Source organism: Neltuma alba, unplaced genomic scaffold, assembly GCF_004799145.2.
Source record: "Neltuma alba isolate B1F8T4 unplaced genomic scaffold, ASM479914v2 tig00012694_pilon, whole genome shotgun sequence".
Classification (NCBI taxonomy): Eukaryota; Viridiplantae; Streptophyta; class Magnoliopsida; order Fabales; family Fabaceae; genus Neltuma; species Neltuma alba.
In genome coordinates this window covers 299,588-306,588 of record NW_021637121.1, presented here as the reverse complement: position 1 = coordinate 306,588, position 7,001 = coordinate 299,588, and positions in this window count along the sequence as shown.

Genomic DNA, 7,001 nt, shown 5'->3' with positions numbered 1-7,001 from the left:
TGAGATGAAAGTGTTTAATCTTCTAATTCACTATCGTAGCTTGAGATGAAAGTGTTTCATCTTCTAATTCACTCTTCTTCCATTTTTTGAACCAATCAAAACCCCATCATGTTTTTTTTGTTGCTTCAAGGCCATCTCTGTTCCTCCATGGATTTTGGGGGTGTGCTTTCCTTCATAAGAATTGAGCTTTCTTGTTTGTCCTTTGGATTCATTGATTAGTTCTTTGCTATACCCAAAGAGGGGGATTTGAATATGCTCGTCTTTGTTTTTTCCTTCCTGAGTTTTGTAAGCAGAGATGAAGTTGAACGCAGAGGATGCCCCTTTAATATTTTTTGGTTTGTTCTTTCTCTTTGTTCATAAATGATTACTCGTCCTTCAAGTCAAAGGAGGGAAGTTTATACGAGACAAAGAAGGCAACAAGGCAAAGGAAGGAAGACCATGAATAATAATGTTTGATTTTAAGGTTAAATTTGGTCGTGTAGGCGTGATGATTGGCAGTGAGCAAGTTTGATGATAAGCCTTATTTTGTTGGGAAGTTTTTGAAGTGTGGACAAATTAATAAATTTTGTAGAGGATATAGCAAGTTCATAAATAGAACTAATATGATTGTTAAGTAGTTAGAAATAACAAGTTGAGTATGATGAATTTACATGTTTTATATAGAAAATAACACGTCCATGATTAAAAATAATAAGTTTGGTAAGTTGTTAGGAATAACAAGTTGAGTATAACAAATTGACACGTTTTGTATAGGAAATAACAAGTTCATAATTAGAAATAACGAGTTTGTTAGATAGTTGGGAATAACAAGTTTAGTATGATAAATTGACAAGTTTTGTATATGAAATAACAACTTCATAATTAGAAATGACAAGTTTGTTAAATAGTTAGAAATAAAAAGTTTAGTATAAGGGACTTACAAGTTTTGTATAAGAAATAACAAGTGTATAATTAGAAATAACAAGTTTGTTAAGTAGTTAAAAATAACAAGTTGAGTATAACGAATTGACAATTTTTTTATAGGAAATAACAATTTCATAATTAGAAATAACAAGTTTGTTAAGTAGTTGAAAATAACAAGTTATGTATGATAAATTAACAAGTTTTGTATAGAAAATAACAAGTTTATAATTAGAAATAACAAGTTGATTAAGTAGTTAGAAATAACAAGTTGAGTACGACGAATTAATAAATTGTATATAGAAAATAACAAGTTTATAATTAAAAATAACAAGTTAAATATGATGAATTGACAAGTTTTGTATGGAAAATAATAAATTCATAATTAGAAATAACAACTTTGCTAAATAGTTGGAAATAAGAAGTTGAGTATGATAGATTGATAAATTTTGTATAGAAAATAACAATTTTATAACTAAAAATAACAAGTTTGTTAAGTAGTTGGGAATAACAAGTTAAGAATGACAAATTGATAAATTTTGTATAGAAAATAACAAGTTTATAATTGAAAATGACAAATTTGGTAAACTGTTAGGAAATAACAAGTTGAATATGACGAATTGACAAATCTTATATAAAAAACAACAAATTCATAATTAGAAATAACAAGTTTATGTTTAAAAATAACAAGTTAATGTTAGAGAAATAACAACTTTTTGCAATGCAAATAAAATATTCATCATCACTAGTATACTAATAACAACATTTATATTTAAAATAACAACATTCTTATGGCTAATAACAAAAAACTAGTATGCCTATAATAATAACTATTTTTATAATACAAATAAAATATTCTTCATAATAACATTCTTCACCATCATCAAAACAAAAGTTATTGCCATAATCACCATAATAACACTTTTTATCCCGTTTCTTGTCAGTTTTCTCGCTTTATTACATTAGAAAACATAACATGGAATAGCCACCTTGAACATTTGAAGCAAAACGCCATCAAGAGCAGCATAATTTGATGGTGATATAGGATAGCCACCATGTGAACACTTGAAACATGATTTGCGACAGGCTTGACCCTCCGCGATTACCTACACCCAAAATAATTGTCTTTTATAAATGATGACAAATAAACTAGGACATTTTAGTTCAACATGACTACGACGATACGGGGTTTGTTCATTTCGGTAAAGCATAAAATATATTTAGTTACTGACTTTCAGTGGAGAAAGCGTTGGTTGTGATCTTACTCACTGAGTTGAACACTAGTGTCACCACTTCCTTCTATTTATTTTTTTCAGAATTAATATATCACCACTCGAGCCTTTTAGTTTAAACATGTTCATGGTGATCATGATAAATAAGCAACACTGAGTAGTTAACTGCTTACATCCTTTAAACATCAATCTGTAATATGAATACCATTTTTTCTGTTGCTCACATATTATCTATCCATAATAAAAACATAACCTAAATCAAATATCATCACAGAATTTGCTTCTAGAAAATCTAGAACTGTACCTTCTCCATTGGATAAGCAGTTTTGCTGTAGGTAGCACATTTCTTTTGTGTCCTGAAAAACATGCTGGCAGCCTTACTAAGGGACCTTGTTTGAAATAAACAAAAGATGCTAAAGTAAAAACAATAACACCAAATGTCACAGAGGATATCAATGAACTACATAATCTAAAGAAAGTTTTTAAAGAAAACAACAGAGAAGAGCTTAATATTTTCATTACCACAAGAGTCGTCTCATCAGCTAGCCTTGTAGCTGTTCAAAAATGAAATTATTACTCGAGTTGTCTTAGGAAAAAAAGACGCGATTGCAGCTAATTGAGAAAAGCCAGGCATTCACCGAACTCCAAGGGGTTTTTTTTCCTCACACAATAAAGCTTCAAACAGAAAATCATGAACCGCCAAACCCATTCCCCCGGTGAAACCAGGGAATCATAAGCAGCAAACTGATGCATGAATACTAGGTGCAACAAGAGATGAAGCAGAAAATCCATTCCCCCCCAGTGAAACCAGCAATTAAATGACATCTTTCGTGGATTACAAAAATGAAAGGATCAAAGTTTTGAACAGAGTATGGGTAATGAACTATTACCTCTTGTTCAAAGTTAATCGATCTTGCTACAATGAAATTAAGGGGGGACTAGTAGTAGCAACATGATGATGATGGGATGACTTTGCTTCTCATAGCATCCATGGCAGCCACGAGGGGCCCTGGTAAGGAAGAGGGAGACAACTCGGGGAGGGAAAATTGAACCCAAAACAATCACTTGCCATCCTTGTTGTAGCTCATTCCCTCATGTTGCCTTCCTTCATTCAATTGCACCATCTTCCCCATTGTTAACCTAAGAAAGGAAGAGGAAGACGAGTCGGGGAGTAAAAAAAAAAAAAAAGTTAAGAGCATGTGGGCAGAGGATTGGAGAAAGTAAAAGGGCATTTTCGTCTTTTAACTAACATTTCATAATTCTTATTTGGGACCGGGTCTCTGACAAGCATTATATAAATTCAAGGACCCAAATCGTGATTTTGTATATTCCAAGGTCTTTATTTTTGATTTTCCCTATTATATTTAAGATCAAATTCAACCCTCCATTAGCTTTTACATTAAAGACCAAAACTTTTTCATTTAGGGGGAAAAAACGTGTAGGTGAGTTAGATTTAGAGACTTTTAAGTCTGAGACAATCAAAAGACTGAAGATGTGTATTTACAAAAATATATAAATTGTTCATCAATATTGAAGAGCCAAATGAAACTGAATGAAGAATTATTGAAGCTTCAATGAAAGTTTCCAAGACAATGGAGGTTAGATACGAATTTCGAAGATGCAGTTGTTATGGCTTAGACGTGGTCAACCGAAGGAACATCCTTATCTTCCATCCATGCTTCCACCGATATCAATCATTTTTAACTTAATCATCACCATTTATAGCGATGATTAAAGCCAAAGACTAAGTGTGCATAGATGGAAAATTAAGTCATCAAGAAGCCCTCAGTGGGCTTTGATTTCTCCATCGGACCGATAGAGACTTAGCCTAGCTATACCCAGAGGCTTATTACAAATGAAAATAGTTTACTTCAGACTTTGATGAGTTTCCAGGAAACTGAGACACACTCAGACAAATTCAATAACGTGCCTGCAAGGGTGGAAATTTGTGAGTATGAAAGCAGACCTGTCACCCAACCACTAGTCTAACGGTTAATATTTTAGACTTTGACAAGTCTTTCCCACAAAAATGTACGAGTATTTATGAATGAAAAGCTTGTCTATCCGACTTGAATAATTTTCAACCCATTTTTTATGGTGCAAATTTTGTAAATGACTTGTCAGAATCAATATTGCTTTTTCAATAAATAAGTAAATGAATAAGTCATGTAGTTGTACATGTTTAATTAGTTCGTGATTTGAACACTCTTACTCATAAAAATGTTTTATTCTTATCAATGATTTCTTTTCTCAAACGGAAAATTAAGCCCTGAAACTCTGCTGCAGAATTGAAGCTACCACATCAATTTGACTGTATTAGTTTAGGGTGGAAAAAAGGGGTCATAATTGAAGCTACCAATCTCAAAGTAGAATGATTCGATTCAAAATTTATATTTGAACTACATATTCAGTGGTCCAAAATAAATAATAAGTTTGAATATATTTTTGGAGAATAAATTTTCATAATTAAAATAGATACATGCACGTTCAGGATTGGTCATGATATGTCCAAGCATGTCCTCGCAATTCTTAATGTAAGACTTATTTAACTAATTTGATTAGATCAAGAAAGATAGATAAGTTAGTTAATTATAAGAAATATGATATATTTTTCTTAAAATACCATAATCATCTTTCTTAATATCCCCTTTTCTTCTTCTATTTGATTATGGTTGATAGTTATCAATAGGATAATTTTAAAAAAAATGATAAATATGAAAAATAAGCCATACATTTAGAATCAAAGTCAACTCAATAATTAAATTCTACATTAAGAATCAGAAATGTATATAATTTTTTTCTAAACAAAAGTTTAGACAAGTGGGATTTCGACATTTCAATCATGTTAAGGCATGTTTTTTTCTTTCATGAAAATGCATCCATGACTTTGTGAGTTACTACCTCCAATCCTTTATACCCTTTTTCTCCTTAATATAGGATTTAATTGAAAAGTTAATATTGGTTTATATATAAGACATATTTAATATATTTATCAATTTTTTCTTAAATTAACCTTATTGCTATTTTTCTAATAATAATTAAGTAGGAAAGAAAGGAATGGAATTAAGAAATTAAAAATGCTTAGAGTTTTTTAGAAAGAAAGTATCATATCAATTAATTTAACTAACATCATTAATTTACTTAATTTAGTTAATTAGGTTCCTATATTAAGGACCAAAGAAGTATAAGATTTAGTTTCTAGTTCAATAATGATTGAATGTAATATTGAATTAAAGAAAAGAAAACTTTGATAAGTTTTTTATATTCAATATGTCAACTTCTCTAATAGTACATGATCATATATCCTTTTTTGTTTCATGTGAATTTATAATTAAAATTTATTAATGCTAATATTTTAAAAATCAGACATATGGTCATTTACGATTGAAAAACTTAACATAATAAATATAATAAATTTGATGTAAGTAGTGTTCTAAGCTAAATTCTTACTAGCAAGAACAACCTTTGTTGCCTTGTTGGTAGAGCCAAAAAAACCAGCTAAGCCCATGGGGGCGACCTATTTAGACTAAAAAATTGTGAGGGTCGGGTTTAGAATTTTTCCCTTCAAATGAGAAGTGGGCCAAGGGGCAGCCCTATAGGGCCAAGGGCTGTTTAGGCCTTTTTATATTTTTTTTAATTTTGTATGTAATTTTAATATTATTAATTTTTTTTATATTATTAATGATATTTTAAATATTTAGTTATTATTATCATTTTGAAATTAAATTTCACAGAATGGTTTGATTATTTGGTTTTAGACAATAATTTGTCTAATTAAATTTTAAAAAATGGGTTAATTTGGACTTAAATAATGATTTGATTTATATATGTGTTGATATTTTTAAACTATATATATTTGATAAGAGAGTATTTTTATGCTTATATAACTTGTGATTCTATAATTTGAATTATAAATTTATGAGTTTTAACAACCATACTTCTCATACTAAAATAAAATAATAGCTAGACTGTAAAATTTAAAAAATAAATTCCTATAATGAAGAAAAACTTGATATTTTTGCTAAGAAAAAAGACCATACTCATAAAAAAGATAAATTGATTATAGTGATAATAAAGTTTCAAAAAATTAATGATAGTATTTGTCTATTGCATATTTGCATTGTTAATAGAACTTTTGAATATTGTTGTTTTGTTGATGGATGTTTTAGATGTTCTTAGATATTGATGGATATTTAAATATGATGATATTTTATATTTTTGACTTAATTTCATTCATATTTATGTCTTTTATTAATCATTTTATTGGTTTGTTTTTATTTTTTAATAAAAAATGTGAGAAATATGAGAAATAGTATTCTTTTTTTTTTTTAAACAGGCTAAAAACCCGTGTGCCGATCCTGAGTCAATTTAAGGTCTGAGACTAACAAATTGATATATTTTGAAAATTTCAGTTTTGTAGAGTTGGCCTTTTTAAGCCTGTCAATTCTGTAGGGCCAGCCTTAAAAGGACCAAGCCGACGGATGTTTTTATCTCTACTTGTTGGTAGATAATATATAAGTTTTACGTCTTTCAAGAGAAAGACCTAGTGACGTGGACTGTTGGTTCATTCCCACTCATTTGTTTCGGTATAATGGGGTCGGTGGAAGTAAAAGCAACGCAAATCATGACAAAAAAATTTTTTATATGTTTATTTTGTTTATCATAAAATTATTTTTTAAAAATATAATTTAATTTTCACCCTAATATTTTCTAGGGAAAATCCCAAAAAAGGTCCTTGGAATATGGAAAATGCCAGATTGGGTCCTTAAATTTCGAAAATGACAGAATGGGTCATTGACCCAATCTGTCATTTGTGAAATTCAGGCGAATTGACAATTTTGCCCTCATTTATTCATTCACTACAATGAT